Here is a 12,660-nt window from a genome sequence, read left to right as displayed (position 1 = left end):
TGCTACCGGGACTTGATGGATTGAGTTATAAGGAGAGGCTGGAAAGACTGGGACTTTTTTCTCTCGAGCGTAGGAGGCTGAGGGGTGATCTTATAGAGGTCTAAAAAATAATGAGGGGCACAGATCAGCGAGATAGTCAATATATTTTCCCAAAGGTAGGGGAGTCTAAAACTAGAGGGCATAGGTTTAACGTGAGAGGGGAGAGATACAAAAGTGTTCAGAGGGGCAATTTCTTCACACAGAGGGGGGTGAGTGTCTGGAACAAGCTGCCAGAAGTAGCAGTAGGGGCGGGTACAAATTTGTCTTTTAAAAATCATTTAGATAGTTATATGGGTATGATGGGTATAGAGGGATATTGGCCAAATGCGGGCAATTGGGATCAGCTTAGGTGTGTAAAAAAAAAGGGTGGCATGGACAAGTTGGGCCGAAGGGCCTGTTTCCATGCTGTAAACCTCTATGACTCTATGTCTCTGTCTTAAATACACTCAATGAACTGGCCTGCACAATGGCAATGAATTCCACAGATTCACCACCCTCTGGCTGAAGAAAGTGCTGCTCATCTCGGTACTAAAGGGTCATCATTTTATTCACTTTAAAGGAATGACGAGGGTAAGATTAGGGCCAGTCAAGGATAGTAGTGGGAAGTTGTGCGTGGAGTCCGAAGAGATCGGAGAGGCGTGCGAAATGAATATTTTTCGTCAGTATTCACACAGGAAAAAGACAATGTTGTCGAGGAGAATACTGAGATACAGGTTACTGGACTAGACGGGATTCAGGTTCATAAGGAGGAGGTGTTAGCAATTCTGGAAAGTGTGAAAATAGATTATCCCCCTGGGCCGGATGGGATTTATCCTCGGATTCTCTGGGAGGCAAGGGAGGAGATTGCAGAGCCTTTGGCTTTGATCTTTACGTACTCATTGTCTGCAGGAATAGTGCCAGAAGACTGGAGGATAGCAAATGTTGTCCCCTTTTTCAAGAAGGGAAGTAGAGACAACCCTGGTAATTATAGACCAGTGAGCCTTACTTCTGTTGTGGGCAAAGTTTTGGAAAGGATTATAAGAGATAGGATTTATAAACATCTAGAAAGTAATAACTTGATTAGGGATAGTCAACACGGTTTTGTGAAGGGTAGTTCGTGCCTCACAAACCTTATTGAGTTCTTTGAGAAGGTGACCAACGAGGTGGATGAGGGTAAAGCAGTTGATGTGGTGTACATGAATTTCAGTAAAGCGTTTGATAAGCTTCCCCACGGTAAGGTACTGCAGAAAATACGGACACATGGGATTGAGGGTGATTTAGCGGTTTGGATCAGAAATTGGCTAGCTGTAAGAAGACAGAGGGTGGTGGTTGATGGGAAATGTTCATCCTGGAGTTCAGTTACTAGTCGTGTACCGCAACGATCTGTTTTAGGGCCACTGCTGTTTGTCATTTTTATTAATGACCTGGATGAGGGTGTAGAAGGATGGGTTAGTAAATTTGTGGACGACACTAAAGTTGGTGGAGTTGTGGACAGTACGGAAGGATGTTGCAGGTTACAGAGGAATATAGATAAGCTGCAGAGCTGGGCTGAGAGGTGGCAAATGGGGTTTAACGCGAAAAAGTGTGAGGTGATTCACTTTGGAAGGAGTAACAGGAATACAGAGTACTGGGCTAATGGTAAGATTCTTGGTAGTGTGGATGAGCAGAGAGATCTCGGTGTCCATATGCATAGATGCCTGAAATTTGGCACCAAGGTTGATAGGGTTGTTAAGAAGGCGTACGGAGTGTTAGCTTTGATTGGGAGAGGGATTGAGTTTCGGAGCCATGAGGTCATGTTGCAGCTGTACAAACTCTGGTGCGGCCGCAGTTGGAGTATTGCGTACTGTTCTGGTCACTGCATTATAGGAAGGATGTGGAAGCATTGGAAAGGGTGCAGAGGAGATTTACCAGGATGTTGCCTGGTATGGTGGGAAAGTCTTATGTGGAAAGGCTGAGGGACTTGAGGCTGTTTTCGTTAGAGAGAAGAAGGTTAAGAGGTGACTTAATAGAGGCAGACAAAATGATCAGAGGATTAGATAGGGTGGACAGTGAGAGCCTTTTTCCTCAGATGGTGATGGCTAGCACGAGGGGGCATAGCTTTAAATTGAGGGGTGATAGATATAGGACAGATGTCAGAGGTAGGTTCTTTACTCAGAGAGTAGTAAGGGTGTGGAATGCCCTGCCTGCAGCAGTAGTGGACTCGCCAACATTAAGGGCATTCAAATGGTCATTGGATAAACATATGGATGGTATTGGAATAGTGTAGGTTAGAGGGGCTTTAGATTGGTTTCACGGTTGGCGCAACATCGAGGGCCGAAGGGCCTGTACTGCGCTGTAATGTTCTGTGTTCTATTATTCTGAGGCTGTGCCCTCGGATCATCGTCTGTCCTACGAATGGAAGCATTTTTGCCACATCCACTCTATCCAAGCCTTTCGGTATTCTGTAAGTTTAATTGAGCACCGCCCCTTCCCACCACCATCCCCCGGGAATCGAACCCAGGTCCCTGGAGCTGTGAAGCAGCAGTGCTAACCACTGTGCTATCATGCCGCCTCAGCTGTTGAAGTCAATTATTACATGTCAATGTCCCAGATTGGTCTGTTATGATTGACCAAACAAGAGGAGATTCAGGTGCAGCTTCCAGTGGATTTCTCACCCACTGGGAGTTGCTTTGATTATTTATCTGATGTCTGTGATCACCCTGAACAAATATTAAACTGGAGAGATGATGAAGTTTTAATTGTAATATCTAACGGTGTAACTGGGAGCAAAGTGGATTTGATAAAGTCTGGAATACAGGCTGGGGGAATGAGAGGGAAGCTGTTGTGCTGAATGAATGGTTCTTGTTGTCGGGAGGGATGGAGGGAGGGAGGCGGATGTGGATGGGGGTAAATTTGAGAAGGTGCTGACATTTGAATTGGTTCCCAGTGCCTCTGAACAGCTGAACTGGGGAAGCTTTTGGGCAGAGACGACACTGGTGCGACTGCTGTTTCTCCTCCTGGTCGCCAGGGGTCGCTGTAGCGCTTCCAGCTGCTTCTCCACCCAGTGTCATCTGCGCCTGGACGCTGCCCTCTTTTTAGGTCAAACCAAATTAACAAACTCAGATTAAGTCAGGACAAAGTAAAAGGGGCAGCTCCCCAAAAGGAGGGGCAACAGCCCGAACAGAAATCAAAGTACAAAGGAAACTTAAAAACATCAAATTAAAATGTGATTATTAGGGTCGATAATGCACCCCAAGGCGTCAACCGCGCCCGTGGACACCGCATGCTCCCTCTCCAGGGACACCTGGCCGCGAACGTAGCCGCGGTAGAGGGGGAGACAGTCAGGGTGGACGGCCCCCTCGATCGCCCGCAGCCTGGAGCGGTAAATGGTGCATTTTGCCAGGCCCAGGAGCAGGTTCACAAGGAGGTCGCCATCCCGACCCTCCCCTCTCCGCACCGGGTGTCCGTAGATCAGGAGCGTGGGACTGAAGTGCAAACAAAACATCAATAAAAGGTTCTTTAGGAAAACATAAAGGGAGTGCGGCCTAAGACACACAACATAGACATGGTCCATGGACTCCACAAGGCAACAGAAAGGGCAGTCTTCGGAGCCTGTGAACCAGTGAATACTAGGGTTGTGCGGCACTGCTGCATTCATCACCCTCCACCCCAGGTCCCCGACGTAATTGGGGGAGATCCCTCTGTAGAGGGACCTCCAGCGGGGACCCCCGCCGCCCGGCGGCAACACGGCCCACCAAGGTGTATCCGGGCGACAGGCGAGGAGGCGGGAGTGGAAGGTGTGCAGCAGCAGCCCGCACAGGAAACGCCTCCGCACAGTAGAAAAAGGCACGGAGGACATTTCCGCGAGGCGCCTCAGGCTGTGGGGCACCTCACCCAGGGAGGGGGGTTGAGGTTTTGGGCCAATGTGGAATTCCATCCTAACAGGGGAACGCTCGGTCGGGATCCCACCGCACACCTGCGCCGCCTCGAGTTTGCGTGCAGTTTTGGGGCCGAGCACGACCGTCCTAAGGTCTAGGATGACTTTGGCCGCTTGCCGGACGGTCGTCCCCACGCGCTCAGCCAGCACGCGGGGACTCATCCAGCCCGCCCCTCCGCCATCGAGCACGTCCCCAATTCTGGACACCCCGGCGTCCACAGCCCTCCTCTCTGCCAGCCACCTGAAGTTATACGGCTGGAGGAGCGGATTCCTGAGCAGCGGCTCTCGCACGAGAGCCGCTACTCCTGATGGGGGGGAGCTGCGTCGCGAGGCGACTGTGTTCCAGGCAGTGAGGAGTTCCTCATAAAAGACGGGCAACTCCTGTAGCGCGGTTGAAGCACGCCCCAGTTCGATATGCAGGAGCTGCACGTCATAATTGAGGCCGTGCCACTGGCGCAAGAAATACGTCACCATGGCACACCATTGTGGAGGGGGCTCAACGTAAAGGTACCTCTGCAGGGCCTGGAGGCGGAAGGTCGCTATCTGACTGCAGAGGCACACCAGACATTGTCCGCCCTCCTCAAGCGGGAGATACAGAACCGCAGCAGGGACCCAGTGCAGTCGATTGTCCCAGAAGAACCGCATGAGGGTTCTCTGGATATCGGCGACAAAGCCAGGGGGAGGGGTCAAAGGGACCAGCCGGTACCACAGCATGGAGGTGACCAGCTGGTTCATGACGCAAACTCGCGCCCCGTAGGACCAGCACTCGGAGCAGTCCTGTCCAGCGATTCAGGCGGGCGGAGACTTTGGCCTCCAGCTCCCGCCAGTTCGCCGGCCAGGATTCCTCGGCTGGGCAGAGATGGGCCCCCAAGTAGAGGAGGTTGGTCCTGCTCCAGGTATAAGGCCTGAGCTCCTCCGGAAGGTGGTCCATCTCCCAAGGACCAACAAGGAGTCCGGAGCACTTGGCCCCGTTGATCCTGGCGGAGGACGCGGCGGAGTACACCGCCTGGCATTCTCGCATCCTCCGCAGGTCAGCCAGGTCCGTGAACATGAGGAGCACGTCATCGGTGTAAGCTGACAGGACCACCCCTACGTCCGGTCCGCGCAGGGCCAAACCTGACAACCTCCTCCGCAAGAGGCGCAGGGATGGCTCCATGCATACGGAATATGCCTGGACGCTGTTCAGAGGTGGAACATCCGCGGTCTGTGGAGGGGCAGGACCGTCGCCATATTGTTATGAAGTCACCGCGAGGCCCTCCCAGCCTTTTATTTTTCAATAAAATGGAGAAAGTGAGAGAAATTCTGAGCCGGACAACCCGCCAGGAACGGAATTAAAATTAAATAAAATGCATATTTATATCAAAATGCCGGCGGCTCAACTGCGCATGTGCAGAACTTTCGCCCAGACGGCATCGCACAGGTCACATTTTAAAAAAAAATAGAAAATGAAGCGACGTTCGTGGATCGAGCAGGAACCGAAATTGTGACGAGAGGATCATAACTAAAATCATCAACATTTAAAGAAGATTAACATGTAGCTGCCTGTGCGCATGCGCATGAGGGGAATTCTCCCAGAGGGTAGCGGGCGGGTCGCCGCCCCATTGAAGCTGTCGCCCTGACATGGCCGCCGGCCGTCTCCACTGAGTTTGTTTATTTGGTTTGACCTAAAAAGAGGGCCGGCCGTCTCCACTGGCAACGCAAGATGGCCGCCAGCCGTTCTCCCACGCCAACGCAAGATGGCCGCCGGCCGTCAACCCTGGCAACCCAAGATGGCCGCCGGCGGTGGGTGTGATTGTGGCGCAGGCGCAGGTCTCCCTGCAGCCCATTGTCCAGGTTGCCCCCAGTGGATGTGGTTGGGATGGTGCAGCAGATGGAGCAACAATCCCAGTTTCAATGGGGGGAAAGAAGCTGCAATGCTGCTCCCTGTTGTACACTCCTCTCCAGTCTCTGCATTGCAGAGCGTTTAAAGCCAGAGAGTGAATTGTCCGCGCAGCAGCTTGACGCTCTTCCCTTGGTATCAAACCAGCCCCAATTAAAACCATAGAATCCCTACAGTGCATCGAGTCTGGATTGACAGAGCATCTTACCCGATTCCCCTAACCCTGCATATTCATCCTCTAATCCCCCTAACCCACACATCTTTGGAATGTGGGAGGATACCGGAGCAACCGGAAGAAACCCACGCAGACACGGGGAGAACGTGCAGACCCCACACATACAGTGACCCAAGGCTGGAATCGAACTCGGGTCCCTGGCGCTGTGAGGCAGCAGCGCTAAACACTGTGTCACCGTGCTGCCACTCGGGCAAATGTATTTGTTTTGAACACGGGGCGGGCGGGGGGATTTCTAACTCACTTTGATTATTGGGTGGGGGGGTGAACTCAGCGTTGCCTCAATACCCACCCCCCCCCCACCCCCCCCACCCCAACTCCCCTCCCCCCCCCCCCACCTCCCCACCCACCCCAACTCTCCTCCCCCCCCCCCCCCACCTCCCCACCTACCCCGCCTTCCTGCTCGTTTCTTATTTAAAAACAACTCATTCCTCCACCTGGCCCACCGATAGGGTAAGAGAAAGCAGAGAATTGGTTACGGCATAGCAAGAGGCCATTCAGCCCATCCCATGGTGCACCAGCTCGAGAAATAGAAACTAGCATTCCATTCTAATCCCACCTTCTAGTGACCCAACCCCTAGCCCCATCTTTACAGGTTACAACATTTCAGCTACAGATCCGGGTGCTGATCGAGTGAGTCGAAGGGTTTCTGTCTGAACCACCAGTTTACACAACGGATTCCAGACACCCACTACACTCTGAGTGAAAAGCTTCTTCTTAATATCCCCTTTAATCCTCCCAGCAATCCCCTTCAATCTGTGCGAACCCCACTCCCCCGGTAAGTGACGTCTCCCTGCTCCGGGGAAACTGCTGTTTCCTCTCCACCCTGTTTCGGCCCCTCAGATTTTTGGACACCTCAGTTTGGTCTCCCTCCGCCTCATGTGTTCTCAGCAAAACAACCCTGGCCAAGCCGATCTTTCCTCATCGTCGCAATTTCCCAGTTCTGACAACACTTCTATAAATCCAAATGGTTATCCAGTCACATTAAGCTGTCCATTTAACATTGCTTCATCGCCAACTGTGACACTCGCAGAGACGGTGCAAATGTTCGAATATTTATTTAGAAAACAATGGAATATTTATTGAAATGTTCAGGTGAATCTCAATGATGGTCATTGACCAGGTCGACATTAAACAATCGTGCAGTCCAAGGTTAAAAGTAATTTTAACAAAGTTGAAGGTTATCCTGAAATTGGAGATTGCCGGTGACTCCCAATAGATCTATCAATTCGAGCAATCGTTTGTAAAAGCACCAGGATTGTGTGGAACTTTAACATTAACATTTCGATCTTAATGAGGAGTATTGTGTTTACTGCAGGCCACCACTTCAGCACAGAGATTAGGAAGGGGACAGCGGAGACCTTTTGGAAGATTTTCAAAGATGAAATGCTTCAGTTATAAGGAGTTGTTGGAGGAGTTTGAGTTGTTGTGCTTCGAACATAGATTAGAAAATAACCTATTCTGGTTTTCCCGATGTGAGGTCTGGATGGAGTATGCAGGAAATGATTCCCTCTGCTTTAAAGTCAATTGCCAGGGGTCATGGATATCAAGGCAGTGGCAAAAGACAGAGAAAGGACGGGAGCATGTTTGATGGGACCGAAAGGTGGCAGTAGGTAATTTCATTAACAATTTTGAAAAGGGAATTGGAAAGCTATTTGAGGAAAAGCACCTGACAAGCACACAACTAATAAAAAACAACACAGGATAAATGAACGGAAATAACGCAGACAGGGAGAAGCAGAAACTTGCACACGAACGTACACACGCGCATCTGTTCACACAGGCAGACACATGTATAATTAAACATAGAGTGACTTACACAAAGGGACAGAGGCTCAGAAAGATCACTGCCACCCATTAGGCCGATCATTCGTGTACTTATGGCAGAAATTCCGTGAATAAGGATGATAAAAACATCTCTCATTGTTGAAAGGCAGGGGTTACCCTTCCGGGTAAGGCATGATCCATCCCAAAGGAACGTGGTGAAACTTGAAACTGAATGAGGAATAGGGGAAACATGTTGGGCAGGATTCGAACCGGGAGACTCCCATGTATTTCCAGTCCATCAGCTTAACCACTGGGCTATAACTACACTGGGTCGTATTCTAAAACATTAGACTGATCATCATTCAAAACAATTCGAATAAACATCACCGTCATGATGTGATTTCGACTTTTTAGTCAGGATGTAAATGCGTTTCATCACTCTGCTGGTTTCAGAGATCTGTATTCTTTCCACATTTCAGCCCAATATAATTTGACGTACAAAGATATTTTTTTTCGACAAATACACGGATGATCCATGTGCATGCATCACAGTTGTGATATAAACAGTGAGACCGTGATGTAATCCAATACCGAGACAACACAATATCTCCCCGAAAGGCGCTATATGAACGCAATTTCTTATTTGATTCAGCTAACACCATGTTATCATGGTGTTATAATATAGATTTAGAATTCAAACCGACTCTCCCACGTACTAAGTACATATTGTATTCCTGAACGTCCGATTTGCAAATTTGAATTGAATTCGCGATTTTGCACGCTAAGGTTTTGTTTTCTGTATTTATTACCACTGAAATACTCAGTCAAGTACGATAAAAATAAAACATTCGACTAGTGTTGAATATTGAACTGCCCTGAAAATGGTGCAAAAATCCTGAGGGTCCAGAAACATCTTAGACCCAGACAGTGGTTTGGCTTCTTAAGTCAAGACAGAAACCGAGTTAACGTTTCCAGTCCATGTGACCCTTCATCAGAGGTAAAAAGAGGATTTCAGTTTTATTACATTTTCAGCTTCAATGGCTTCAGTTCAGGACTGAAATTTCCCAAAAGCCCCAAAGATATCCTGAACTTTCTTCTAAATCAATTGGTTAGTTCACATTCAGAAGCAAAAACACATCTCTTCCTTGCAGTTTATTACATACGGGGCTGAAAATAGATTCACAATAGAGAAGAGGTTTGAGAGCAGCCAGTATCGAAACATCGCTTCTACGACACTGCCACAGCCCCTCCAACTACTTCCCCTCACCTCCCTCACCATCCCATCTCTCCCCCTTTCCCCGACATGTTTAATATTCACTCCCTTCCTCACTGTCACACAATGACAGCAGTGCGTTGAATATATAACAAACAATATATAAGTCCCCAAACCCCGTTCTACAGCATCTTCCACACACAGGACCTCTATCACTGAGAAGGAAAGGTACAGGCAATAAGTTCGCAAATCAACACCTGCAGGTTACCTTCCAAGACGCGTATGTTACTGTCCTGGAACTGTGTCACCATTCTCTCATCTTCGCTTAGACAAAAACCTGGAAATCTCTCGAAGATCACAGTGGATTTACCGACACCACGGGTTCGAGCAGTTGGCTCACAGCCACATTCAGAAGGATAATAAAGTTTTCTTTTTAAATAAATGGTGACCTTGCCAAAGACGCTCATGCACAGGAATAGAAACTTTTCCGAACCTCGGTCACCCTTTCTTGGTTTTGTGATCCAGTCTCTATTGAAAGTGACCCACAGTGACCCCCGCCTCATCATCTACACACTGACAGATACAAGAATATCAGCCCCTGCTTCAGTGAGATTAATGTCCACGTTTTCTAGCTGGAATACATTCCCTTCATCCGGAATTCAGCCGAGACAGCGTACTTCCCACACAGAGTCCGCCTGCCCATGATTCACAGGCTTCATGTCTGCATTGACTGGAAGGTTACAAAATTGCAAATGATGTGAAGGTGATGGGCAAATTTCCCGATGCGAGTCTCCCACTCTCCCTCCTTCTCTCTCCCTCTCTCCTGCTGTCTCTCACTCTTTACTTCACACTGTCTCTCCCTCTTTCTCCCTTTGTCTCGCTCTAAGCCTCTCTCTGCCTCTCTCTCTTGCTCTCCGTTGCTCTCGCTCTCGCCCTCCAGCTACCTATCTCCCTCCCGCTGTTTCCTTCTCGCTGTGTCTTCTTCGCCCTATCATCGCTCCCTCTTTTTCCCATTCTCCAGTTGCCTCGTTTCCCTGTCTCCCGCTCTCGATATTTCTCCCTTCTGCTCTATCCCTTTGCTCTTGCTCTCTCCCCTTGTCTTTTGCTTTCCCCCCCCCCCCCCCCCCCACTTTCTAACTTCCCACTTGCTGTCATCCTCTATCGTCGTCTCCCCCTCTCGCTAGCGCTTCCTCTCACGGTCTTTCCTCCTCACTGTCTCCCCATTATCTCAATGCTTCACCCTGTCTCTCCGTCTCTCTGTTTCTAGTGAAGGGACATCTCATAGTCTGGCTTGTGAAAGTATCAGGCGCTCTCAATGTATTTTGTTTCTCTCTCCAGTTCTCTCTACCTCTGACACATTTTCCATCTCCCGATCTTATGAGTGGTTGGGATAGAGTTGTAAGATGTGGGAGGTTTGTGAGGGATGAATGGTTTATGAAATGTTGAGGTTGATATATCCACCATCTTATCTCAATTTGTCGATGTCCTGGTAGCAGATGAAATGCGTCAACACATTGGCACGTCTTTTTTTTTTACTCTGTCACCTTGTCAGCTGTCTCCACATTAAGGTTTTGCACAAAATGTAATTTATTGATATATGGGATAACGTATCTGCACCGATGGAAGGTTGGCTCGCCAACAGGAAACGGAGAATTGTTTGAACGGCTGTGACGAGTGGTGTGCCATCGGCATCTGTGCTGGGTTCACAACCTTTTTACGATTTGTATGTAAATTACTTGGATGAAGGGACTGAAAGAACGGTTGCCAAATTTGCTCATGACACAAATATTGGTTGACAATTGTGATGAGGGCAGAAGGAGGCAAATACCTGACAAATGGAATATGAAGTGAAGTAAAGGGAAATTCGCAATGTTGATGCGAATAATACGAAAGAAGCTTATTATCCAAATGATGAGAGGCGGTAGAGCTCTGAAATGCAGAGCGATCTGGGTGTCCTGGTGCTTGAATCGCAAAAAAGCGAGTATCCAGCTGCAGCAAGTCATTGGGAAAGCGAATGGAAGGGTAAAATTTACTGTGAGGGGAAATGAATACAACATTCGGGAGGTTGTGCTTCAGTTAGATAGGGCATTGGTGAGATGATAACAGGAGACTTGTGTACATCTATGGTCTCCTTTTTTAAGGAAAGATGCAAATTTATTGGAAGCAGTTCAGGAAAAGTGTCCTGCACTAATATCTGTAAAGGGCTGCTTGCTGATGAAATAAGTTTGGCGAGATGAGGTTTGCATTCACTGCAGTTTAGGAGAGTAAGGAGCGATTTGATCAAAACCTCTAAGATCCTGAAGGGTACTGAAAGGGGAGATGTGGAAAGAATGTTCTCTCTTGCTGAAGAATCTAGAACGAGGGGCCACTATTTGCAACATGGGGTCGTCCATTTACCGGACAATATTTCTTTATTGTTGTACAGTAAGCGATTAGTTAATGAATTCCTAATGTATGCCAAATTTCCCATTTCCTTGTATGATTACACCCAACGTTACACCCAACATGTTTCTGAACTCTTTCACGAATAATCTCACAATTCCCCAATTTGACAGAAATTTGAAACAATTTCACTGCTTCTTCACCTGGCATTCTCTTCTCCCACCGCTGGTGTCGGTGTGTCACTCCCTCTCTCTCTCTGCACTCTTTCCTCCCACCGCTGGTGTCGGTGTGTCACTCCCTCTCTCTCTCTGCACTCTTTCCTCCCACCGCTGGTGTCGCTGTCACTCTCCCCTTCTCTGTCACTCTCTCATCCCACTGGTGGGGCAGCTGTGCTCCTCCCTTCTCGCTCTGCCACTTTCTTCTCCCACCGCTGATGTCCCTGTTTCTCGTCCCCTCGCTCTGTCACCCCGACCACGGCTGGTGTCACTCTCTCTCCCTTTTTCGCCTTGTCACTCTCTCCTCCAATCGCCGGAGTTGCTTTCTTTTCCCCTCTGGTTCTGTCACTCTATCCTCCCACCGCTGAAAGCTTTGTTTCCCCCCTCCCTCGGTCACTCACTCAAACCAACGCTGGTGTCACTGCCTCTCCCCCTCTGGCTCTGTCACTCTCCTCCCACAGCTGGTGTTTCTGTTTCTCCTCCTCCTCTCACTCGCATGGTGGCACAGTGGTTAGCACTGCTGCGAGACAGTGCCAAGGAATCGGGTTCAATTCCTAGTTTGGTCATTTTCTATGCGAAGTCTGCACGTACTCCCCATGTCTGTGTGGGTTTCCTCCGGGTGCTCTGGTTTCCTCCCACATTCAGAAAGATGTGTTAACGGAGGATTGGGCATGCTAAATACTCACTCAGTCTCCCCGAACAGGCGTCACTGTGGATTTCACAGTAACTTCATTGCATGTCAAGGTAAGCCTACTTGTGATACTAATAAATAAACCCTCTCCTCCAACCACTGGTGCCACTGTCTCTGCGACTCTCTTCTCAACAACTTTATTGACAACAAGTCGTTGTGGACCTGACACAGCGGAATACAGCAAGTTCAGTGGCAGAAAACAAGCGCGAGCGAGGTGGGCCGATATTTAAACATTTCCGTCTTAATCTGCGCTCAGACATGGTACTGAATTGTTCAGCTTTATCACCATTCCCAGTATTTATGTATTTGTCAAATGACGGTCTTCAGCTGATGCATATTTTTATTTT

The sequence above is a fragment of the Mustelus asterias genome, unplaced genomic scaffold (assembly GCF_964213995.1).
Source record: "Mustelus asterias unplaced genomic scaffold, sMusAst1.hap1.1 HAP1_SCAFFOLD_178, whole genome shotgun sequence".
NCBI lineage: Eukaryota > Metazoa > Chordata > Chondrichthyes > Carcharhiniformes > Triakidae > Mustelus > Mustelus asterias.
This window is presented reverse-complemented; position numbering follows the sequence as displayed.